General features: G+C 38.4%; 1 protein-coding gene across 4 annotated transcripts in view; it reads left to right on the plus strand.

Annotated features, from left to right (window-relative positions):
- Nucleotides 1–27,446, plus strand: part of DLC1 (DLC1 Rho GTPase activating protein) — a 218,076-nt gene that overhangs the window by 112,515 nt on the left and 78,115 nt on the right. For 2 of the 4 annotated variants that reach the window (XM_086464540.1, XM_086464541.1), the window contains exon 1: nucleotides 4,910–5,003. The exons of the other annotated variants lie outside the window; for them this stretch is intronic. The gene's annotated coding sequence lies outside the window, so the exon portion shown is untranslated. Of the gene's footprint in view, nucleotides 1–4,909; nucleotides 5,004–27,446 lie in introns of those variants that run through there. 4 annotated transcript variants of the gene reach the window in all.

Here is a 27,446-nt window from a genome sequence, read left to right on the forward strand (position 1 = left end):
CTTTCTGTTTCTGCAACAAGAGGAAAGATGGTTGCATGCATGAGATCAGGCAAGCTGCATAGACCACCCAGCAAAGATGCCCTGAATTTGGTATACCATTTGTTGCAGCCCATACAGAAGTCACAGCAAAGCTCAAACTGGCAGCACATTTAAAAAATTATGTGTCTCTGCCTGGCTATGCATATTTTGGATGCATACATCCTTCCAGACTCAAGGGGCCAGAATCACACAGATGAACCAGAGATAAACATAAGAATTTGCACATTTGTAAACACTCTGAAGGGAAGTCGATGCATTTTCAGCAAGCCTGAAGAGAGTGAGGCTTGCATAACTGTTTGCTTCCTAGGAGCTGGATGTTGCCAGAACTGAAAATGAGATCACTATTCCCATCCATCCTCATACCTGATGCATTCTGCCTGCTCTTTGCCTTAAAGAGGAAAAAGGATCTTTAATGATAACTTTGCAGACCAAAGTATGGACAGAACCACTAAAGGGCAGAAAACAGGTATGTTTGGCAAGTTTGGACCCTTTAGCTTGACCTGCTGAGGAGTGGTAAGGTTATAAGCAATTAGGCTCTGCCTTCTATCCTCGGCTGGTTTAAGAGCAACGTGTTTAAGAACGATAAGCAGCATTTTGTAAGTAGATCCAGCCTTGAGAGGAAGATTTGAGAAGCACAGCTTTGCTTATATTAACAAGACATTTCTAAAAATATCTCTGAAAAGAGAAGTGGGAGAAGTCAGTGGCTGCAGTCTAGAGGCAGGCTAGGCCTGGGTAACAGGAAAAATGCTGTGCTGGGAGGAGCGGCTGCAGGGGCCGATCTTGGCTAGCAGGAGCACTGGGAGGGCAGGGCTCAGCCCCACTCCAAGCCAGCTGGGTGGGCAGGTAGGGGTCTGGCCCCTATAAATATTTGTCTCTGGAATACCACAAAGACTCTCCCCTGGGCATGCATGCTGCTCCCCACGTGTGTGTGGCCACCTCTTCCCTGAGGGTGTACTGTCACCTTTCTCCCCAAATACTGGCTGCATTCCCCTCTTGTCAGCAACAGACCCCTTTCCTTCAGATTCTCATCCCATTATTTTTAGTTCAGCACACATCTTTGTTGACCCATCCAGTTTACCTTTCTAGCACAAGAATTTCTTTGGATTTTTTTCATCTCAGCCACTGAACAGAAAATACTGAGCAAAGTAAAATAGTTCTGGAAGATATCTGGAGTATTGACTGCATTACAACTGTGATCACCATGAGTATTATTCAAATACAAACCTATGCCTGCTGGTAGTCTTCCTTAAGATATCAGACACAGTGAAGCCAAGAGATAGAGCTGCATCGTAAATTTTACCTAGATGCTTGTTGAGGGGGTAGGACTTTTCTTATTTTTGCATTCATTTTGCTGTAGTACCCATATACAGCTAATTGGATTGTAGATGTAACATATGGAAGGGTGCATAGGCCATTTCCCAGTTAAAGACATTTATTTTCAGGAGATTTCCCAGTACATTTTCGAATAGAGCAGCAAAACTTTTTCCCTTTTTCTTTGCAAATATTTTCTTTTCCAGTCCATAAATCTTACCATTAAAACCTTTTTCCTTTTATGTCTTCCCCAGTGTTCCAGTTTAACCATTTGGTTTAACACTTTTCCCCATAAATTAATCTAATACATTCATGTTGATTGACATCAGAGATTCACCAGCTGAGGTGTGTACATATGTACTTGGTACCAGTGGCATCCTCTCCCAGTTCAGACTGTGAGCATGAGTTCACCAGAGAAATGGACAAAGTTTTTCCATGCAAACAATCTGGAGGTAACTGGAGGTGTGCGATTTGGATAGAGGCCTTCCCACAAACAGCTGCACCTACAAGGGGAGAGGGAATATGTTTGAGCTGAAAGGGAAAGTATCTCCCCATGAGCAGGTGTCATTTGGGCTGTAACACCTCTCCAAACACAGGGCTGTATGTTGGAACAGCTTGCCTGAGATGTAGTGTAAGGCTTTCAGTGTGAGTATCAGATAATGGCATAGAGGGCATGGCAGCTTTCTCCTGAGTGCATGGGTGCTTCCCAGCACAGAACATAGAGCTGCTGCCACTGGCTGATTCAAAAACAATTTCATACTTTCATATTGCATAGCAGACTCTGGTCTCATTTTATGACCATAGTGAATGTCATGCATCTCAAATTTCCTTCTTTGACTATATATATTTGCTTTTAACTGTCTTCACCATTACATCTCTCAGTCTCCACTTTTCTAAAATTAATCTCCTTTTATTTCCTATCAATATTTCTAGCCTACCTGGACCTAATTGTCTTCCTGTCCATGGTCCACTAAGAATTTTCTGACATTTAATTAAATTCTTTACACAATCTTATCCATTTATATGTGTTGTAACATCAGAGAAGCAGACTCCCCTAGCCATCTTCCTCTGCTTTGTTACAGTTTATCTTTACTCCTCCTTTGCCTTTGTTGGGTCATTCTCACATTTTTCAGCCCATTTTGTTGTACTGGTTGCACTGACTATTTTAAGTATCTTGAGTGAGACAGACACGTCTACACATGCAAGAGAACCAACACCAAGAATAACTCTCAAAGAATTAAACCCTGATCAGCAACATGCTCTTTTTATTTTTAAATTTTAAAAAGTTGGTTTAGCTGTTAAAATGACTAATGATGGGTGTGGTTTTTATTGACATTTTAGCCTGAACCAAGTGTACACCCTCGAAAAGGATCTCCCAACACTCACTTTCATTTCATGTGTCCAAGCAGTTTTGGAGCATGTGAACTAGATGGCTTTCAGATTAAACTAAGGCAGAAGATGCACCCTCGTAGTGCGCCAGTGATCTCCAACCCCTGTTGAGGATTCACTCCGTTCATGAGACCCAGGTAGACGTAGTTCAAAGTAACACCACCTCAAGATGCGTCAGAACTTTAGTACCATATATATTGTTGTATAAATCCACTCTTTCTGGGCCATGTTGTTGGTAATGTAGACATAGACACTGGTAGTTAAAAATCTGCTGAGAATTGCCTTCTCCTTTGTTGCCTTCTGTTCTCCTCTGACAGTGGTACTCAGCTGAAATACAGTTATACACATTCAGCTCCAGATTTAGATATTGCTTACTGCATCCTCATTTCAAAATATTCTAGTTCTCTTCTGAGCTGGTCACTAATAGAAACAATGGCAGATGTTCTGAACAGAGTGTATGTGTGTTAAAGTAGATAGATTATGCTCTGGTCATTAGGTCAGCATTTGTTTATGTAAGCATTGTCACTTGCTCTACAATGAAGTTTTGCCAGAATTATAATAAAAAAATACCTAACCAAGCATTTCAAGACTGTGTAATCATATTGAATTTCTCTAGAGAGTTGGATGCTTCTTTCTCCATTCGACTTCAAAAAGTAGGAGTGGTGTAATGAGAGAAACAACTGCAAACTGTAGAGATCCCTTGCTGCTGTTGGTTTGTTCAAAGATGTACACAGGACATCAGTGTTTGCAGATCTATAAAGATAAAAGGGAAAGGCTTAGATGGGAAGAAATTATGATCTACGTTAAACAGATGTTGAGCCAATTCTTCCCTCAGTTACTGCAAATCCCATCAATTTCTTTTCATTGTCAGAGTGAGATCATGATTTGTCTGAAAGGAAACAAGGACTAGTGAAAATGAAGGGAACTGAGAAGGGGCGGGGGAGGGGGTGAAGTTACAACAAATAAGACAGTGTGAAATAAATTATCTAGTACAGAATGAAAAGAGAAACTATTTTCTTCTTAGGAAGGAATTCAAAGGGAGTGGAAGTCCACAGGCTGAAACTTGTGATTCTGTAATTCAATCGTGTGTGCCAACCTTGTGAGTAGTTAATCAATCAATTTTAATGATAACAAAATACTTCTCAAGAAAATAATGATATCTGACTTTAACAATTGTAGTTCCTGTAAATGAAGGACTCCACCTTGAATTAACACGAAGACATCTTTATTCAACAGTTCTTGCTTTCCCTGATAACAAAGGGGTTAGATTTTTAGGCTGAGATCTTTCACCTCTTCATATATTACCATACATAATATTAGGAATGGAAAGGGAGTCTCAGCTAGCCCTTTATTCCTCTCTCTCTCTCCCTCAGGGTATCCACAGAACACAGAAAGCAATTAAAAAGGTCAAAATAAGAAAGGTCAAATGGCTTCATTTACTGTGACTATTAATCTCAGTTACATGCATAAACTTTTTACATATGGGACCTTATCTTTCTGTTCAGCAAAGATGTGGAGGCCTAGTTCCCTCTTCTTTTTTTCTCCTCTCCCCCTTTTGCTCTCGTTTTTGTAGTTCCATCCCTTCATTACTGCATTGGCACAAAGTACTTCATACAGGGAACTCAGAATCAGGCCCTATTCTGTGCCACAGATAGGGTGATATGCAAGAAAAATATAGTAACAAAATAAAATACCTGAACTGCAGATACTTAAAATTACTTTCAAAACATGAAAGATTACCTGAAATATCAGTTAAGCAGGGAAATATTATCCTAATAAATGAGCATGCAAGTATGTGCCTGGTAAGTTATTTGATTAAACAGGAAGCTAGAATCCTATAGATATCCACAAATAAAGCCCCAAATCTAAATGACTGTATCGTTAGCTCATTTGTAAACTGTTCCAGATGTAAGATTTTGGCAGCTTTCCAGTAGGCTGGCTGCAGTCTGAGCCTTCCTGCATCCGCAGTGAGAACTGCAATGCCTGACTCTTCAAGGAAAAGCTCCACAAGGCTGGTGACAAATTATATAAAGTAATAACCTGCCTGCCTGGTGAAGAGAAATTCAGACAGATCCCCAGGCAAAGAATGCCCTTTTTCCTGGGGCCAAGATACAGACGTTTGATTCCGGATGTGTGATCGATCTGCATTATGCATCACCCAGTGAAAGCCCCTCTGAGGAGATCATTTAGTGATCATATCAGGGACTCCACTGCTAGAGCCTTGGATGTTATCTGGAAAAATACGAGAGACAGACGACTGGCAGGTGAGAAGGACATTACATAAGCATATTTTAAGATTCATAAGGGACATAATCAATAATGGTAATTAGTGGTATCATTTGCATAATATATCGATGTCGCCTCTAAGTATTTCTCCAGCCTTTTGTTTCTGTGTCATGTTGCTTCAGTGCTATGCCTATGGAGGGACTGTATGTGCTCCTCTAACTAGGTGAGACAAACATCAGTTAAAACAAAAGGAGCAGTGAATTTTGGTCTGATATTATGGTGTAAACTCCTCAGACTGAAGTGTGCTGAAGCATTTTATTTTGCTGTTAGGTCAGACCCTGTGCTTTACTGCTGTGCTGTGCTTCAGTGAGTTGCGTTACGGAGTGTTTTGCAGCCAAGGAGTGTGTCAGTTGGAATATCTGGGCTGTGCACTGAGCGATTACTGGTATTTCCTCTGGCAAGGATTTCAGTGCTGTGAGCTCCAAGTGAGTGTCAGGTATGCCAGAGCTAGGCTTCTGAGATATAAATTACCAGCCAACTATATGGCTACAGTTCACATTTTTATTTTGACTTGCAACTATCAGAAATTCTAGGCAAACCATAATAGAGGGCTGGAGCAGAAAATAATTTAACTCACTTTATTTTCCTCTTCTGTTATTGTCTGTCTGTTAGATTGAATGTTTCTCATTCACCCTGCTGGGGTAGTTACTTTTATTATTGCGGCATTTAGAGTTTTCAGAAAAGGCAGCAGAAATGCACAATGGGTGTGACATGCCAGAGGGATCACTTTGGTTTGTTTGTATACTTACAGTGGGGGTGGTTTATCCCGGGGGTGGGGAGGGAAGGAGGGAGGAGAAATGTGAATAATGATAAGATCAAGGATGAGATGACCAAGAGGCAGACCGCACGGCTCATTAGTGTAAACTGAACTTTTACATCATCCTTCTGCACTTAAGTTTTGGAGAAATAAGAGCAGCTAAGTGCATAACAGACATTTGTGATGATGTGCTGATTCCAAATCTGATTACATCAAGTAATCAGGCAGTGAGTGACGGTCACCTATAAAGAAACATAGGGGCAAAAACCTGCTTTAAATTAGAGCAACTCATAAAAACCCTGTTGTGTCCACTGTGGCTGCATAAATTCTCTGCCTGTTCTCAGATGGCATAGGACAGCAAGTTTCCTGGGCAGAGGACCTCAGTTTTACCATTGTTTTACAGTAAAGCCTCATGGTCACAGGAGATGGGGACATTACATTTACTTTAGTGCTCAGCAGTTAGTCACAAACACGCCAGTGATGTGAAAGTGCTGGGCATTAACCTCTCTTCCATGGTAAACTGAACTGGGTATAGTCCCTTTTCCATTCAAAGGTGTGTTAGAAAACTGAACTTTTTTGGTAGCTTAAAGACTACAGGGCATGGAGCAGCAGTCACAACCCTGATGTTTGGGGCGTTGCTGAAACTCAACTGGAAGGAGTGCCAAGAGGAAAGAAATTCTGAATAAAAAGGCATGGATATTACTCAAATCTATAAAAGGGAAGCTGGTGGGGCCAAGTCAGCCTTTGTTTAATCTGTGTGTTGCCTGGTCAGCTGGACACTTGTTTACCCTGGTGTTTGTTTCCATTCCACCTGCTAGAGATGTTTATGTGAATGCTTTGAAGTAAGCCTTTTAATTTATAGTTCAGTTCAGAATGGCATTTGTATCAACAGACTCCAAGTAACTTTGGCCTGCATCCATGTAAGACAACTACTACCCACTGTCTTCTATAAAATTGTTTTCCTCTCATCAGTTCACATAGGAAAGCATATAATGGCATGTAATTTATAGCTTCTGTATGTGACCTACATATGAAAATATGCAGGTTTTATCAGGATATGAAAAGGCCTTGATAAATGTGTATATTTAACCTTGCATATGATTGTCAAATATTTGGGGGATAGACAACAGCTAATTATATTTCTTGAGACTGTCACATTCCTAGAAACGAGGAGTGAACGTGAACCCTTTAGCCTCTTTAGCAGCGCTGATAAGAGTGGGCATGTTTTTATTCCACTTGGCAGAGTGTTATGAGCCATCACAGTTTTTATCAATACAAGGCTTAGATGTTAGAGGACCCTTAAAAGCAGTGACAGTTCCATTTTCCAGGCTGTGCTGGTGATGTAGGCCCATCAGCCCACTAGAATATTTGGGATGCTGTCAGTCAGAAAGTCAGAAAATGACCAGGCTAACCCCCCAATAAGCAGTGCAGTATGCAACTGGAGGAGATATCAGGGTGTATTCCTGAAAATGCTTAATGAATAACAGAGATTCAGGAAGAGAAAATATACAGCAACAAGTTGTGTTGCTGTTCTGTTTGTTCTTCGGAATACCAGCAGTTTAAACTGCTGACTGCCTAAAAATGGTAAAGAAGGGTCATGACACTGAAATAAAAAATCCACTTAGATCAGCAATTTGTGTTATCAGGACACACCTCTAAAAAAACACACGATATTTGCAAAAGAAAGAAGAAAATGTGAGATATGCATTCTTCACGGCGTATTCAAAAAAAAGTAATACAAAAAATGTTTGCATTTAAAAAAACCTGCTATCACGCACACAGAAACAGCAAATCATGAAATATAATCTGATATAATCATCGAATAGGCAGTATTGTTTACCTCCTCAGTAGGGAAAATATTGTGGAATATGTCTTTTCCTTTAGATCATGTATTCTTAATGACACAAAAGAAAGGTAGAATTAGTCTTAGATCAAAAGTGTCAGAGGTATTTAAAACGCTATTAAAATTGCGTTTAACTAAAAGATTGTAGCTAAAGATGCTTTGATTTAAAGCAGGCACAGCAAAGGGATGCAAATGAATACAGACTGTGCTCTGAGATCACCTCTGTGTGCCGTCCTACCCTGGCCATGATGGCCAAATATACTAGTGGGCTGAACCTGGCAGAGCAGCATCCTCGCATTGCTTTTAAATCCTAACACCAGGTTACTGCCTGTGCTGTCTCATCACGTGGCAGAACAGCCTGTGCTTCAGCCAGCTGGGGCCAAGCACACTTGTATAAATATGGTGTATTACAATACCATATTATGGTATATTATTGCTATTTATAAATACGGTGTGTATATATATAAAATATCTGTCCTGAGGAGCAGCGAGTGCATAGTCACATCATGGTCAAACTGCTTTTGATGACAGCGCGGCTCATGGTTTTCCACTTGGTTCTTTTCTCTTCTTTTTTAATTTACATAGACAAAGAAAATCTAGACACATGTTTATAGTCATGTCTGATGATCTTAAAATGTGGAAAATTAATCACTAAATAAATCACTAAACACAGTGGAACCTTTTTCAATTGCTGGGACATCAAAAATGCCCAGTAGAGATGGGATAAAATTTGGGGCAATGGAATGAACAGCAAAGAATAAGAGGACAGAATGAGACTCAAGTTGCCAGATTCCCTAAATGGGCAATATGACAATTGTAACATTTCCTGTTACTACAGTCAGGAGAAATAGAAATATTTCCTTGGGAATTTCCAGTTTATTCCATTTTCTGATGTCAGGCCACATCCTCAGCTGGAAAAGGAAGCACATTCTGGCTTCTTCAGAGGACAGACCTCCCAACAGAGACCAGGATTTTATACACAAGAAGGGCAGCACCACAGAGTGAGCTTCCCCAGAGCATGCTCAAGTTGCAACAGGGGAGGTTTATATTGGACATTAGGAAAAGTTTCCTTACTGAAAGAGTGGTCAAACACTGGAACAGGCTGCCCAGGGAATTGGTGGAGTCACCATCCCTGGAGGTGTTCAAAAAGCAGGTAGATGTGGCACTTCAGGACATGGTTTAGTGGGTATGGTGGTATCGGATTGACAGTTGGACTTGATGATCTTAGAGGTCTTTTCCAACCTAATGATTTTATGAGTCTACAATTCTATGCAGGCATCTTTCTCAGCTCTGAAGCATGCATATCCTCAAAACACTGTAGACAGACTTGTCCTAGTGCCTCCATTGTTGGCTGAATTATCTGCATGGCAGACTTTAGATGACCCAACGTAACATTTATCTGCATTGTACTAAGACCCATTATGTCCACCATATTACATGACTAAAAGATCCTGGCTTTTTCATTTTCACCAGCATTTTTTAGAAAACATGGTCAGACACTGAGTAGAACTGACTACTCATATGCCTTTTTTTTTTTTTTTTTTTTTTTTAGTGATGAAAAAGCTAAAATATATTCTTAAATATCTGGTATTATAGACAAAACAAGAATGTGTAGATTGTTTAGTTTTGGTGAATTACTGCCAGTTTTGCTGCAGTGGCTTAGTCATCAGAAGTCTGTGGAAAAATATTATTTTTTTCAGTATTTTCAAAATAAGCCTTCAACTTTTCTATTTGAAGTTATTTATTTACCTATTTACCATTTATCATTTTTAATTATGCCATTTTTTTCTTAAAGTTCACTAAAGCTTCACAATATTTCATTTACCCCAGAATGAAATTAATTTTGTACTTTTTGGCCCACTAAAAATAAAGTGGGCTTTTGCTACTCTTGTTTTTCTTGGTTTTGTTTTCTGTTAATTGCCAAAGAAATAAAAAATTACTCATTTGCAAAGATCTGTTACAGACCACTTCTCATTACGCCTACTTTGCTAGTGTTTGAATCATCTGGAAAGATTATATATGTCCTTGTAAGTTATTGGGAAAGATGTAGCCACAGAGAGAACTCTGGGACTGCAGAAAAAATAATTCTCTCAAACGATTCTTTTCCATTTAGATTCCTTTCAGAAGTCAGCTTTTATCTAGTTTTCATGCTTTTAAGAAAAGCTGGGTTCATTTTGAATCTATTTATGAAGAGTTTCTTTGCAGGCCCCTTTGAGTAGACCTCTTATTTTTTTTTTTAGCTTATGATGATTAGCTAGAATTATATCATTATTTAAGTTTTTCTTACTACTGGCCATATCAATCTTTGCATGACTTGTCTAAGATCGCTGGGAGCATCTGTGACACACTATCTGCTCTTGCTGATGGCTAATTTGTTCTCCATTACCAGCATCCCTATATTCTCATTGGATTTATAACTTGTTTTCTCTTATGCTTTCTCCTCAAGTCTGATACCTTAAAACATGCCTTTTTGTGGTTCGCAAAATCTTTAAGTGTAGGATTTACTCATTCTTAAACAATTCCCAGCTATTGCTTATACTTTCAGGAAAATATATAGCTATCTATAGGAAGTAAAGGAATTAAAGAAAGGAATTTTCATCCTTGGGAAGTTTTTTAAGCCCCAGGTTAGGGTAAAGTGTTTTGCATTACATTTTACCTGTCCCTAAAATTTATACTCATGCAGAAGAGAAATTACTGCTTTAACTGTTCTCTTTGTTCTGAGATTGGAGAAAGATTTACAGTGTGGGTAGGTGAGATAAGGTTTTACAAAATAGATATGTGGCAGAACCTGAGATCACCTGATATACAGCTTCAGATATATCACTGTTTGGCTACATCAGCATTTTTGGGAAATTACTGACCCCCCATAAGGAGACAACCTCCTATAGGTTTGATGCTTTACTCAGACTATTATATAAATATTAAAAATAACCACTTGCCATGAGGTAAAGAATGATCAGGTACTGATTTGATATGCACTTGAAAATAAACCATAATTTATGGAAAAGTAACAGGAAAACAGTAAACGACAATTGTCTGATAATAAAAGAAGCAATTTGTATAATAAAGCAAAGCAAGTATAAGCATATCCAGTGCAAAACATTAATAATTTGTTTTGTTTAATGGTTAAATACCTTTATCACATTGAAATTTCCTCCCTTTGAGAGTGCTCAAGATCTTGTTTTTATCCATGTAATTACTAAACAAACTTGTGGAGAAAATATCAGTTTCATTCATGTGATTTATAATTCTTCACATCTTCCAAATTCAGAAATCAAATGTCATCAGAAATAATATGTTTCATGCACAGCACATGTTTGTTTATTTTTTGAAAATACTGCCACCCTAGATTTCCAATAAGATATATAGAGTATTATATGCCTTTTTTAGCACTGGTGTTTTTACTGTGAAATGACTGGAATTCATCTAAGGCAAAGTCCCTCAGTCAAAATCCTCATTCACAATGGCATTTGGAATTAAATGCATCATTAGGTTCTTATTCCATGCTCTACTTTTTAATTTCTCACCCTCTATATGAAAATGTAGAAAAGAGCCAGAAAGACCATATCTGCCTGTAGCATGATTCTGGTGGTGTTTATTTTCAGCTGCTGGAATGTCTTGTTTCCAACACCCTCATGCTTCTAATTTGAAGTCTGGTACCAATAGATATTGGAGCACTCATAGGGAAAAGAAAGTGTGCGTACCCTGTCACCTTGAGTATTTGTAACGGGTACTTTCATATGGCAGAGCTAAATTACACTGTTGGGGGACTGGACATTTGGAAAGTTTTATTTATGACTTTCACATTTTCCTCCATTAGTGAAATTTAAAACATTTATTTCATGGAGCTCCACTGTAATCGGGCTATAACAATGGCAGTATTTTGTCCAAGTTTATAGTAAGAAGTACACAGTATGCTAAGCATATTATAGAAATGGTTGCTACAAAATCCTCATGCATTCAAGTTACAACAGCTGGAGGAGATTATGGAAATACACCCTTTTTTCAGCATTCTGTTTTTCCACAGTCATCATAGCCAATTCTAGGACTGAAGCAATCAGCCAGCAACCCTATGTCCTGTCCTGTGCCTGGGATTTTAGGGATGTGCATAAGAGGTATTCAGTCCCAGGACACTTCAGCAATTAGGAATTTTTAGAAATAACTTTGCTGCTTTCTTAGGGACTCCAAGCTGATTCTTTATAAGCATGGGCCAAGGAGGGAGGGAGCACACCCAGCACAGCCCATAAAACACGTCTGAGAGGAACTGAGCAGTCATGTCTCCCCACAAATGGAGAACAAGTGCCTGAAAGTGATAAACATCACAGTACCATCAAGCAGCTTGGATATGAGGGGCAAGAAAAAAACAATACACCTGGCAAACACCTGTTAGGAAACCAGCCTCATCATTTATACTTTTCAGCATGCAAGGCTTGTATGGGGTACACGTTGTCAGATGGGGATTAAAAATGAGTGAGAAAGATGAAAACTATGGTCTGCTCTCTCTGGGCTCAGTTTCATAATTCATCATTGTGCATATTGTTAAACTCTAGTCTTAAACGCCGGATACCACAAGACAAGCAGCATTATGTTTCTGCTAGCAGTCTCTCCCTATGACAGACAACCAGGAGGCCTCATCTTCTCCTGCTCTTTGAACATTCGTACTCACTTCCCAAAAGAGGAGGCTCCCGATTCCCAGACCATCTCCCCAGACTGTATGTTCTTTCGGCACTGAGCAGACATTTTGCACATCTGAAAGACCATTATATATTTGAAACTTTCCTAAAAACTGCTGAAAGTGCTGAACTGCTTTGAGTCTGATTGTTTGGAAGGAGCCTTGCTTACAAAATGTTTCAACTGCTATAGTTCTGCTAACATCTGGACATCTTCCTTACGTCAGAGGTGGATGATGAGATCCAGATGCTATGACTTACTGATGTTTTCATTAACTTCTTAGCAGTTTTGTCTTTGTTTTGTTTACCAACTCCAACTTCTTAACTCCAGCTCACATATGTGAGTGTTACTGGGGAGAGTGGGGAGAAGAGCTGTAAAGGAGGGGGGCAGCCAAAGAAACGAAATTAGTGTTTGGCCTAGATCCAAAATAACTGATTTGTCTTATTACAATCTGCTGTTCCAGGATATGCAGCCTGTGGGAAGGTCAGCCCCAGATGATAGGAAACACTCCGCCGAGCTGCTATTTTCAGTAAAAATGAGCTATATGATTTGCTAATACGTTCTAATTTAAGAGTAAACATGTTACGCTGCTATGAAGACAACAGGAAACAAGGACATTAAGATAATATTAATGGCAACCTCCTGAACTTTGCATTTACAATCATGGTAAACCTAATTGCCGTATAGACAATATTTATTACTCTGAGGGAACACCACTATTGCAGTAGACACAGGAGGGAGCCCAGTTATCTTATAGGCTACACATTAGGATCTAGCTGCATACTTCTTTTAAGGAAGATGTTGGCAATAAACAGAGCACCAAAAAAAATTCAGATCAAGCAGCTGTATAGTATCTCTGTGGCAATAAATGTTTTATACTTTCACTAATTTTATATGATGGAATTCCACTTACAAGAATTTCAACGATTTCCAAAGGCCAGTTCCTTCATTTTTTTCCCACTGAAAATAGAATTAGTGCTGGCAGAACAGCGTCCCTTGCAATGCACACTGCATTAAGAGGCTGAAGGGAATTTTCAAAACCTGACTAAGCTTGCATTTTGTATTTTATGTAGCTATGCACTCACATTTGGGGAGAGGGGTGAAAGACAGAGAAACGTCAGAGCACACTGATTGATTGATTGATTGATTGATACTATTATTCATATGTTACAACATCCTTAGCACTGTATAAGAAACTGAGGTCAAGAAAGTCCTGTTTTGAAGAGATTATAATCTGTAAAACTATCTGTGTCAGTGCTCAGTAAGAGGAGATAAATTCAGAAGCCATATAAACATACTTATTACATACCCAAAGAATGCAGCAGTCACTCGGACCAGCACAGGCAGAGAGTTTATCAGTCCACTGAGCTTCCTCCAGCAGTGCCACGTTTACCAGTTTGCAGGGAGCCAAGGAGGGCTGCGGCTCTGTGGAGGAATAAGGGAGAGAAAAAATTGGCCAAACTCTCCCAGTGCAGGAAATCTCTCACTATATTAGAGGTTGCTCATTGGTATTAGCATTTCCAGTCTGTTAGGAGGTCAATTAGCAGTAGAGTTTACTTTTGGAGTTATGGATGTCTGAGTGTGCTCAATGTCCATATATCGATGTTAATCTTACACAGAGGCAGCTAATAAAAATAATAGGAGAGGAATGTTTAGGCAGATTCTACTTCCAAGGGGTCAATCAAATATATAAAAAAGAATGAACAAAATAAGAAATGGATAGTGGCTAGCCAGTTAATTACCTGGACAGCAGAAAAAAATACAAGCGTGTAGTAAGATCTGAGAAGGAATTTTCAAGGTATTGTATTTAAAAGTTGTGACCAAGTGTGCATAGAGGTTGCAAGGGATGATTTTGTGACGTCATCCTACTTCTTCACTCACCATCTCTCATGTGGTTTGACTTTAGTTGCGTCTGTAATTTCTCATGTTCTTTTATGTGATAATAGAATAGAGCCCATCCATGACTGTAGCTTTTGGACTATACTCTAATAGAAATTAGAGTGGTTTATGTTTTGCAGTTTCTGGTAAATAGGGATAAGAGTTTTGCATATTTCTCTGAAGGAACTTGCCCAACAGAAAGACAATTGCTGAAGAGGCATAGGGACAAAAGAAAATCTGTATTCTGCTTTTCTCTTGTGCTTTCACTTTTTCAGGTGTCTACTGTGTACCAATAGAACTTCATTTGGTAGAGAGATAAGACAGAATCAACATAAGACTGTTCGGCTTTAGATTAATTGTCTCTTCCTCTCAGTTGATGCTCTAAAAATCTTTTAGTCTCAATCAGAATTCTGAGAAGCTTGTGTTCAAATTTCACAGCACCCTTTCAGAGTTTCTGCCATGTTACTCTTGCTCCTTGATGATGAAGCTCTATTTTGGCAATCATCCCACAGTAGCAAAGTATCTGCCACCCGAGCTGAAGTAACAACTGGCTTGCCCTGGTGAGGCACAGACAAGAAGCATTTGGCACATACCTTCGCCTGTCACTGCCAGTCACAGCAGAAAATCTCGAGGCATTAAACTGGCTCTGGTCAGTAAGACTGAGGAAAATGGAAAATTGTATTGTCTGGTGTGTACTTTATATAACATTAATTGTCTGAGATATTCTTATTTGCTTTTACTTGGCTCGTTAATCTGATGTTCTTCAAGGCAGCTGAATCCTTGAAATATATAAAAGAAAGTTTCACTTTGAAAGGCTAGGCAGCAAGCAGTTTTCTTCCAGTCATGATTTTTGCACAACATGTCTTCTTATCTACACTTGTGCTTTGCAATGTCATTTGCATCACACCTTTGCAGTCAGTGTTCAGAGTGAAGGGGACAGAGACACAGCTGTGAAGTTGTGTTCTTGCAAGGCTGGTGCAAAAGAAGCCTGGCCTCTATCTTTTGTTTTCTCTCCATATCTGTCACTTGCCAAACATCTCTATTTTGCCCTCAGAGCAGGTACACAGCTTCCTGGTTCTGCACTTGCTTTGATATACTAGCTCTCACCATACCTACTTCTGTTCATCCCCAACACTTTCATTTAAAGATAGCAAATTAAAGCTTCAAGCATGTGAGATTCATTTGCCATGATGTTTCTGCTGATCAGTATTTCAGCAAATATTTCTGGATTTTGTTGAACCCTAAACAGAGATGAACTTCAGGGAGCACTGCCATACACAACCATATACAAAAGTATTGAGAAAGTATAAAGGTTTTCAGTGTAAATGAAGACTTTCTTGAGCAGCCTGGTAAAGAAAGGTTTGCTTTTCTCTCAATTACGTTGTTAAAGAGCAATTAGTAATTGAGGGGGGGTGTGGAATTTTGAGTGATCTTGCTGGAAGAGAGTTCAGATTAAAATGGAAGTTTGGTAGGTTTCAAAAGGCAAAGAAACCTTGGGTAGAAATTTTGAGGACAGTTGCATAAGTCAAGCAGAACACTGATTTTACATCCCAGAGCTTTTAACCGATGATGCAGTGACAGAAATTCCTGTAATGGATCTGAAGAACTCTAATCTTGTTTCTAACACGAGAAGGTGTTGCTTAAAAATCTCTCATTGTGCAGAATCAGGAGAAACATGATTGAGATCAGACATTTATATTGATGAATTTGTTTGTTTTTCTGCTGTAAGAATTTGCTGAATGAACATATTCACAATTCCAGCTCTTTAATGAAAGTGCTGACCTTATTGCCCTGCACACCACATATTTCAGAAACCTAAGAACCTAATGAGACTTACACTATCGATAAAATCCTGACATTCAATCTTGTAGCCAGAATTAGTTTTTTTCACAATTACATCAACCAAGAAAAGGGAGATGAATTTTCCATATGATTTTTTCAGTCTAGTATGTATTGGTACATACAGTGCATAAATACATAGATCTATGTATGACTTTTGCTATGTTGATTGGCCTTTTGGATTTCTGTAACAGGGTGAAGTGAATGAGATAACAAGCATTCTTAAGCAAAAATAATGCTGTAGTCAGAATTTTTCAGGTTCTCTACTAATGATTCATCCTCACCTTTATACCTAATTTTGGGGTCAGTCCAGAGCACCTGCAAGCTCTTTGTTGGTGGATTGTGAGTTCATCTTTTTGCATCTAGAAAATATGGAATAGCCACGGTTCCTTTTCTAAGGCCAAAAAGACTATTACGATCAACACCTCTAACCTTCTACATTATAAATGCCATAAAATCTCACACAGTAACTTGCACACTGTTTGAGAAAGCTATATATTTTATTTTAATTTAAAGAGTTCAGATTTCTATTTTCTGAATTTTCATACTCTAGTAATAGCTTCTAGAACTTGATTTTGAGTCTTTTGGTCATTGGAAGATAAAATTTTCTGTGGTCTGTTAGGACCCTCAAGCAAGCACTCAGTCACTTCAAGCAGGAGGGAAAATGATTGCACAAATATTTATCACTGGCATCAGCACAAGTATTATAGAAAGAGAGACTCCTTGGCTTATTTCCCAACCATGGCAGCTTTTAAGAGAACTGGAAGCCACTTTTCGATTGGAGTCTGTTCTTTGAAACTACTTGGTAAAATCTGTTGCATTTCTTATGGGCATATGTTGTCATCTATAGGTTTTAAGGGTCTGGTCTGCAACTTGACATAATAAAATATTACATATGTTCACTTTGTATCATTTCAAAAGAAGCCTCCTCCTGTACCTGATCGAAATGTAGAAGTGCAGCGAAGTATCTGCACAGCTATGTTCCATGGTATTTTAACCTTACTGAAGCTGACCAGTGTATGTCTATGGTATAAACCTCTGGAGAGTTTTTCTTCAACTGGACAGATACGCAGAACAGTTGAAAGACTGGACACTCAGTGAAAACAAAACAAAAAACAAATAGACCTTAGAAATTAAACATCTCAATTTGTTGATTGAATAGTAGATATTGCTAACTTGAACTTAGCTTGGGAAGTTTTCTAAGTATCTTATAACAGGCTATTGGACATGAAAAAATAAAGTTAGATGATCTCAAGTGGAAATATTTTTTCACTGCAGAGAATTTAAATACCTTATGTCTTACTAGGAACAAGGAATTTTGCTGATGTGAAAGCAATAACTTAACTAAGGAAAGAATGTAGTCCAACAGAAGGATACAAACAAGTTGAAGACAGGTATTTTGATGAGATTTCAAAGATCAATAAAAAGATAGTCCACATTTCTCAATCTTCCCAACTGCCATGAGAAGTAGAAATAATTCAGCAAGCCTATATACAAAAACTTGTAACTTGTACCCTTGCACTTAACTGCCACTGCAGCATTTATGGGTGATCATAAAACCTAATTCCTTTCCCAGTATCCCACTATCTGAATTCCTATGTTGTTCTATCATCCCGTCAGATCTATGTCTGTAACAACAGATACAACAATCTCTTATCTTTATTTTTTTCTCAGACTGCAAAAAGCAAAAATGATTGCCAAGAAACTTGTTTTACTTCTTTCACAAGTTCATGTTCTTCTTCCATATTTTAATTAGGACTATTTATAACACTTCTTTTGCTCATAAGATATCTTATATTGTAATGTCACTGGGGTTAGCATCCTCAGACAGCCCATTTGAAAGCTGAAACCAAGAAGTTTCTGATCCCTGAGCCCACCACTGCTTTTAATAAGATCTACTGAAGCTGTTGGGAATTAAAGGTCATTACAGCTTTGTGTATATTTGGGCTATTTGGCAAAATTAGCTTGCCATGGTGGCCTGATGGGTAATGATGAGCACATCTGGTTCCATTTCTTTGGAGCTACCACAGCAAGATGTAATTTCAAACATGAGGTTTCAGTATCCACCACCTGGGGAAATCTCCACAGGGATTTAACTTTTCTCTGCCCCCTTTATTTAAGATCATTCACTCCAGTTCTTCCTTTGTCTTCAGTGTGTCATACCATTTCATTCCCATCATTTCAGTTTTCTGCCAGGGGCCAGTTCACAATATTAGGTACAAAATTGTTCAAGATAAGCATAGACAACAACCATGTGTTCATGAAATGCCTGGAACAGGTGCTGAGCACCCCCTAACTAACACATCTCTCCATATACTGATGGTGCTGTAGATGGAGTTTTGCTTGAAGACAGAGGGTTCATAGAAACGAGCAAAACTGATTTTTTTTTCTGAATGGGAGAAATCTTTTATACTGTGTAATGTGTTGCAAAAAAGAGAGCAGAATTAGACAAGCAAGAAAAAGTATCTTAAAAAAACCAAGGGTATTTAAACAAATTAACTAAGTAAAAATGTAAGAAACTATGATTTTTATGTATTTTATTTCTATAAGACTGTATTTTAAAGACAGTTAAAATGTCAACTTCAGTACCACAATTGGCATAGCAAAAAAAAAACCCCTCAGATCACTACAAGTATATTTTGATAACACAGTTTCTTAGTGCTTAAAAATACATGTAATTCCTTTTATCACGAAAATGGTGTCAAATTAAAAATATTACCAAATCTACTGTCCTGTACATCTTATACTTCTCTATTATTTTGTTATAAATTTTTTTGCTGATCACAATTCATTGAATTAAAAGGTGAATGGAAATGAGGGACAACACAGATGTTTGGCTACATGTAGGAGTACACCAGAATTTCTGTTGATATTTTCCTGTATTCTCAAAGTAGATAAGGTTAGAATGCACGCCTGCCAGTTTTACCATTAACGCTTACTAGCATGAGAAATGTAATAAAATATTATTCGGACATATAGGAGGAAAAAATACATAAAACAGGAATAGTTTCATGGGACCAAAACTAATTTATACCAGTTCTTGAAAAAGAGACTGCATTTTATACCCAGCAAGTGGGGGCTTTTTATCTTTCGTTTCAATTCTTTCCATGTTTCTAAATCACCGTGAGAAATGGGGAAAGGGAACACCTTCCCCTGTCCACTACTAAAGTCTCTGCATAGATTTGTTCTCTCTTTTCTTCCCATTTGTGTGAATGCTGGCATATAATTAAATTAAAGGTAAAATCAAAACAAGCACTTGGGCACACTTGCTCTTGAAGCAGAAAGCAAGAAGGGTCATCATCACTCTTACAGGAAATCCCATAAAAACTGTATTTGAACATTTCAAGTTGTTAATTGCCAACAGCCATCTCTTATTGTTCATAAAAAGCCATCTGACTCCTCCTGGGGTATGGCAAAATCACGGTGCTTTTAGCAGAAATATGTCCCCGCACATCTTTTTGAAGAAAGCCAGAACAATGGAATCACAGAATGTTAGGGGTTGGAAGGGACCTCGAAAGATCATCTAATCCAACCCCCCTGCCAGAGCAGGACCACCTAGAGCAGGTCACACAGGAACACAGCCAGGTGGGTTTTGAACGTCTCCAGAGAAGGAGACTCTACAGCCTCTCTGGGCAGCCTGTTCCAGTGCTCTGTCACGCTCACAGTGAAAAAGTTTTTCCTTATGTTAATGTGGAACCTCCTGTGCTCCAGCTTGCACCCGTTGCCCCTTGTCCTATCATTGGCCATCACCGAGAACAGCCTGGCTCCATCCTCCTGACACTCGCCCTTTACGCATTTATAAACATGAATGAGGTCACCCCTCGGTCTCCTCCCAGCCAAAGAGACCCAGCTCCCTCAGCTTTTCAGTATAAGGCAGATGTTCCACCCCCTCAATCACCTTTGTGGCTCTGCACCAGACTCTTTCAAGCAGTTCCCTGTCCTTCTTGAACAGAGGGGCCCAGAACTGGACACAATATTCCAGATGCGGTCTCACCAGATTGATAACACTTAGAAGAAGAGGAAATGGAAATAAAATTCCTATACTGAGATTGAATCTCATCTGCCTGACTGAGACATACTCTCCCATTTACTTAAAACTTTTCAACACATTTCTCATGAAGTGTATGCAACCTCTTCAAAAAACTGCCATCTCAGAGGAATTTGTTTCTGTCATCCTGAAAACTGCTTCTGACCAGTACAAATAAAGCAGTATACTGGAACTAACTTATGACCAGAAAAGATTCACCCTTTTTTTCCACCCCTGCGCTCTCTCTCTTCGATGTTAAATTTATTTACTAAATGAATCTGCCCCACTAAAAGGCCTGATATGGTATATAAAACTATTTATTTTATAGATACTGGTTAATTAGTGCTTGGAACTGGTGAATCAGGGTAAGGAGGAAATAAGCTTAAAACAGCCTTTTCATTATGATTACACCAGTTTCAATCATATTTGTATTTTCTTCAGCATTAAGGAATTATTAGTATAATTCACAACTTAACTGTGTTAACCAAGCATTCCAGTATATCATATTGGATATTGCAGAGAAGTCCTACTCCAAAATATTTTTTCCTTTTCTCACAGACTCAGTCTGAACTGGATTTCTCGTCAAAGACAGCATCATTAATTTTAATGGAGTTGCACCAAATAGTCATTAACAAAGTGATAATAACACTAGGAAAGGCCCACAATACATGAGTAAATTTTCCTTGTTTCTTGTTCAGAATTGACACAGAAAGTCCTTTCATGTTTCAAGCCCCATGTGTACTTCTGCTGCCATTCCAGTACTTTACATACGTACACAGAAATAACAATTCCAACTTTGAAATGCAGCTGTCCAAGGAAAGGCAAAGAAGAAAAATCTGTACATCCAGCAGTTTCAACCTTCTAAAGTTAACATGACTGCCCTTTCTAGAAAAGTGTTACTTGCAAACACCATGCTGTTCATGTAGGACAGCAGGATCTCCTTAATGCTTTCCCTGCAACATGTATATGCAGTAAAGTCATCCCATAAAAATTCCCCCAGCTCAATCAGCTCCCAGTGGAGGTGAGAAGGGTATGAGTACAGCCGCCGCTCCAGAGAGCTCACCATCTCAGATGAAATTTTCTTAATGCTTATCTATAACTCCATCTTTTAGTTACTGGCAGTTACATAAATTAATTCAGAAGCATTTTTGATGTGATGTATATATTTATGTGCATGATAGTAAAAGGCTTCAAACGTTCTCACTCACACTTGAGCCCTTCTAACAGTGCCTCGGTAATACTCTGCTCCTTTGAAGTCCCTTTGAATTCAACGTGATGGCACAAATAGCAATGAAACTCCATGCAGCTTTAGACACTATCCATCTCTTTGCCCAAGGTGAGGACGAGCATTGTGGTGGCAGTGGCTGGAAGTGTGCTGCTAACCACAGCATTTTGGGCAGAGTGGCTCCTTTTAAGAAGAGAATATCACTGCTGAACTTCCACAGCTGGTCACAGATGCACTCACTGGCAGGAGTACGCTTCAGACTTACCTTACTCCTCTCCCTGCGGGGCCAGGCAAATGAAACTCTGATCTCTTAGCCTTCAAGCAGGTGAGTATGAAGGTGGGGTTTCCCTTTTTCCCCCTTAAACTCAGCACAAGAATGATGGGTTTACCACTGAATTTCTCAGACACAAGTGAGTGCACCCACACCGCACTGGGTATGAGAAATTGAAGGTGGGAAATAGTCTTGCATTAAAAAAATAGAGCAGGGTTCAAAATCAAGCTTTATAATCAAAATGTAACTCCATTATGTGACAACACAATAAACAGGAGAAACAGGATCTAGTTACTGAGTTATATAACACCTTTATCACTTGCAGCTTAATTTGAACTGGAGGCATGTTTTAAATACTACTGTAGTGTTAAATAAATTGTAGTAAATTGAAATGTCACTATAGGTAAAAAAAGAAAAGAAAAAACTATGCTGAGGCATACCTACTAAGCAGACAGTTTTGTAAACTAAGGTTAAAAAGGGAAATTAAAGAGAGAAGCTCAAAATGGCATGCACAAGAACATAGGACACTTGAACAAAAATGATGCAGCATTGACATTCACTTGAGAATGAAAGGAGCTCATTATTTAACTTACTACTTTGTGTAAAGCCTTGTGAAACAGCAATAAAACTGAGAATCTAAATAATCCAGTTATTTCAGCAACAGCTAGCAAACTAGAAAAACAGCAATGTGGATGAATTTTATTTTACCTGGTTTCGGGATGACTGTTCACATATTCTCAGCAGCTGCTACAGTAAACAGCACTCCTAAGAGAATGACCTTTAAAGCTCTGCAAGCCTCTTTAAAATTCCGAACTTTAAAATTAAAAGGATTTAGGCACTCTGGCTTCAAAAAGCATTTTGTATGTACATCAGGACTGTCACGAAGGTGAGACACTGTGTGTGGTCAGTATAGGGCTCATTAAATCGTGTAACTAGATGAGGTAACTACATGCAACATACTATACCGATAAGTGTAACAGGACTAAACAGGACCCCCCTGACTTATGCAAATAAGACATCATTAGTTTATTCAGCCATCTGTTCTGATTTGTGTAAGTATTTCTCAGTATGCCAGAAATTACATTCGCTTTGATAGACTTAAGTTTAGCTTTCTGCAAAAATGATTCTGAAGAACTCTCACTCATTCTGAAGAATGATTTCTTTCTTCTCTCACCTGAGTTCATTCCTTACAGATAAGTAAATATCAGCCTGTTTAACAATGCCTTACCTCTGTCCTCCTCACCATTCACACTCTTTAAATATCATCAAGCAATCATATCAACTGTTTACAAAGATAGCTCACTTACAGCCATAAGTGACATGAGTGCTTTTATAGCTCTGTATTTACAAGATATCAAAGTGGTTTCTTAGAGAGTAGTGCAATCTCTCTCCTGCTCTGGGCACATGAAATCAGTGAACCTGATAAACTAGAAAAGCCTCATTAATGGAAGCAACTGTCCTTTGTGAGTGAGCAGCAGAAGCCAGCAGATCAAAGGTGCCCCACTTCCTTCAGTAGTGTCTGCACATCTGTTTTCATTATATCAAATGTGTGGTTAAGCCTGCTGGTTGACAACAACAAAGCTTTTTGCTATTTCTGTTTTTCTAATATATGCTGACTTCAGTTTTCAATCCATCTTTTTCTAAAAATATTTAAGCATTTTAGCATGAAGTTATTGGTCTGATCGATATAAGCTGTGTCTAATTTTAACTAGGGTGTCGAGAGACAGGATGTTCCTCATCTGGCTATACTACATGTAAATAAAAAGATTAGGCAGCACTACGCTGGAGTTAACTTTCCTTCAAAATAACACCAAAAGCCAGTATTTTTTTGCAACTATATCCAGCTGCAAACAAGCTCAGAACTGGATCTGCTATTATAACAGTAGGTGTGTTCTCACTTTTGAAAAAAAGACAGAAATCGTAAAGAACGGTGTAAGCTTTGTGTAGTTTAAGAAAACCTAAATAAAGTCATCATTTCATAAGGTCTTATTTGTCTGGGACCAAATTTGAAGAGCTAAGTATCACTCGGCAGAAAAAATCTCACTGATTTCCTTTTTTTGGACTCTGGCAGAACCTGTTTAAATACTGAAACATTTTCAAAACATAGTGTTCTTTAACAGTAATCTCTAAGAAACCAGGTTTTTTTCTACTTTTTATCAAATAGGAAAAAGTTTACATATGAAATTAAAACTGTGTCTATCCAACACCATTCTTACACTTTTCTGTATATTTTTTCCACAAAAGATTTTGCAGTAGATCATTCTTATGGAATATTACCCATATTCCATAAGCATAGACTCTCACACCATAATAGAGTGGTAATTAGAAAATATCTTAGTACCGAAAGTGGCTAAGCAGCCCATCAAAACTCTAAGACACTAATCTGATTATGATGAGCAGTAATTATAATGAACAGTGACAAAAAATGAGAGAAAGGCTAATCCAGTAATGCACTTAGCAAAATTTTGTCTGAGAGGACAACAACAGGAGTCCTTTAAATTGTTCCCTCTCCTTCCATCTGGCATGCAGATCTGAGGAAGCTGATCAAATAAAATGAAAAATGCCAGGTATTTTTGCATAGTAGTGCATATGTGTGATTAAAGACAGTGTTGGGTGCCTGATACTGGTATGACCCAATGTCCATTTGAGCCCGCTTAACTCCTCTCTCCTGCTTTAACAGATAGGTGATACTGTGCTTACAGGATGATGAAGTATTGAAAATCTCTGAGTCAAGTCTGCTCCATGACTTCATGATCAAGTTTTGGAGTGTGTTTATTTCTGAGTGATTGCAGTGATCACAAAAAAAAAAACCAAACAAACAAACAAACAAAAAAAAAGACCCCTATTTACTTGTGAGAATGCAGGAGAAATCTGAACAATCTGAGAAAAATAAATCTCTCATGTAAAATATGTCAAGAAACCCTTCTTTCTACTCAGGAAGGAAAACAGATAATTTTAATTCTAGTGTTTCTATTTGTAACCTAACATATTTCTTCAGCTGAAGAGCACATCCAGTGACTTTAAATAGGTCTCCTTGTTTCCTCTTGTCCATATCAATCCCCGAAGTGCTCTCCACCCTATCCTTGTTTGAGTGATATCCTTATTCATTCTTATTTATGAAGATTAGGTCATCCAATTCACTTAGAAAGTCAACAAGACAAGTTAACCAGAGCTTTAGAAAAATAGCAAATGTTACATACCCTATGGTCTAAGTACAAACTAGAAATAATATAAAAATTTATAAAAATGTTCAATGAAAATGGATGCATGAGGAATGTTTATGTGTTTATTTATTTAGCTTTCTTTTGTTCACATATTCACTTGCTATTTGTTTAAAAGTGGAAACTGTATAGTTGTTTGATAAATACTATTTTTAGATAACAGAAAGAATGTGTATATATAAAGCTGAATTTTCCTCCCAAAGATTGAAATGACAGCCAAAGACTATCCTAACAGAAAACTATAGCTCTTACAAGATTTATTCTTCACAATATGAACCAAGGTAACAAGCACGTAAATTTAAATTTTGTAGACAGCAATTCTAACTGCACTTCATTTTACATGCTTGTCTCTTAATGAGTCCAGAAGGGTCTGGACCATGTGAATCTGAATATAGAATTTAAGGTACTGTCTTACAAGCAGAGAGCTTATCCTACAGATAAATTTGAGTGTACCCTACACTTATAAGGCTGCTCACGAACAGTGCATTCAAATTTGTCAGCAGAATTAACCCAGAACCTGGACGTCTAAGATGCAGTAAACTGATCATCTATCTGTTGAAAGTACACATTCCACAATCTATATCACCCAACAAATTGAGTCAATTCTTTTCAGCTCTATCATGAGTATTACTTTAAATCCATAATATTTCTGTAATCTATTTTTTCTTTTTAGAACTAATAATTCTCATTTAAACTTGAATGATGGTGCTAATGGATATTTTGTCCTTACAAAAGGCTAATAAATAGCAAGATATTATTTACATGAGGCTTTTGATGTCATTGGTTTTCACCCAATTTAGGCTACTAATCCTGATGACAGATTAGCCATCTATCTTGGATAGCAACGTAATCATACACGAGAAAGAAAACATGAAGTCTGGCTGACATTTGGGAACTCGTGACACCTGTGTTAGATGCAGCCTGTAATCATAAATATTACCTTATGTCTCTTGCTATTCCAAATAAAAAGACATCCCCATGTTCGCAGTAGAGTAAGACTTCCTAAATGCCAATGACATTGAGCTCACTTTGGTAAAGTTCCTACGTCCACACTGTCAAGCCTCATCAGCAAAAAGAGGTAGGCAGATTTTTGGGGCAGCATTTGGAGTAGCTTGCATTCCAGTAGTGGTACCTAGGCCACAGGTCAGGCATTTCTGTCTTAGAGATTTCTTTTTTCTTATGATCTTAAGAGAACTGAAAAACAAGAACAGAATCTGAGGGGGATCCTAAGTCATGTACTTATAAATTTGGTAATTCTGTGAATGTTTTGAGAAGGCTTCATGACAAAGTGTCAGTTTTCTAGCATATCACCCATGGTCCTCTCTCCCTGTGATCTGGTGAAACCTCTTAAGATCAACTCCTACAGGCTCTTGTGGGGGACATAAGCCAAGTATTGAGAATATGTGGTTGTTATGAAAAAGGATTTGATTATGTTTCAGATATTAAGGCACTTACTCTCTACTCTGTCACACTGATGTGCAGAGTCCTAATATTTGCATGAAATGCATGTGAACAGCCAGAACTTTTAAAGTGTCTTTGTAACCACAGTTATTTTTCTCAATTAGAGGAAATTATTGCCAGTAGCTGTGACAGAGTGGATATGTATAACTGACAAATCATTTGTTGGTTTGCACCTTTGGTTTTATTTGTAAAATAGGCATGACCAAATAACGACTTTCTAAAACACAGCTGTTTCTTGAAGGTCTTTGACAGAAGTATTCACCAAGTTTGTTTGACTCATATCTTGAGAAAAAGTGATTTTACTTTTTTTCTACCAAAAGATGAGTGATTAGACACTGTGTTGGCATTCCTAACGGTAGTGGGATGTGGCTGCTCCAGGCTCCCAGTCCTCACTCAGCCTTCTCTGGGAAATACTATTACAAAATAGTTTAGTTCAGGATTTATTTTATATCTTCCAGTGTGATTTAGCTACAACTCATTCTCAGCAAGGGAACCACCATATGCCATCTTCTATTTCTGCACGTGCCAGCCTAGATACCGCCTAACACTGATTTTAGACACCAAAAATTTCTACCCTTTCTCTAACAAAACATTTCCTTTGAAACCCTGTTGCACTGAAGGAAGTGGTAATTTGGCCAGGACTTCATCCTATCTACTTTCTGAGACTACCCATGAAAATGTGCTATGTCACATGACATTCCCAGCACAGCGTTGAGTAGGGTATATCCTGCAGAAAGACACCTCTTGTAAACAAGATTTAGCAATCTTGGAGGGAATTTCCTGCTGTTGATCAGATTGTTTTGAACACCATTGACCTTGCTGCAGATTTCTATTCTAAGAGCAGCTATTCATCTGTGTCACATACAGTTGCTTTGATGACAGTAACTGCTGGGGAGGTGGATAAGGAAATCTAAAGACACTCGTTCCAGTTGTGAGGCCTGCTGATAACCAGCCCAGACTATGCTCTGGCTAGTCTATACCAATTTAAACACTGTTTGGAAGGAAATAGCTTCACTGAGGAAGGAAGCAAGGGAATGCGGAAAACAAACCAAAAAATTCCAAGTATAGCACTAACCTAGACCACATCGTGTTGTCATCGTACTACCAATATCGCACAGAAAAACACGGGGCAAGTATGCCTCAGATGGTACCAAAAGTGTATTTCTAAAATGCACTGGCATTCAAGGCATTCTCAGACTCTCTGTAGATTGCCAGTCTTTATTAAGCA

The sequence above is a fragment of the Leptosomus discolor genome, chromosome 4 (genome assembly GCF_034619465.1).
Source record: "Leptosomus discolor isolate bLepDis1 chromosome 4, bLepDis1.hap2, whole genome shotgun sequence".
Lineage (NCBI taxonomy): Eukaryota > Metazoa > Chordata > Aves > Leptosomiformes > Leptosomidae > Leptosomus > Leptosomus discolor.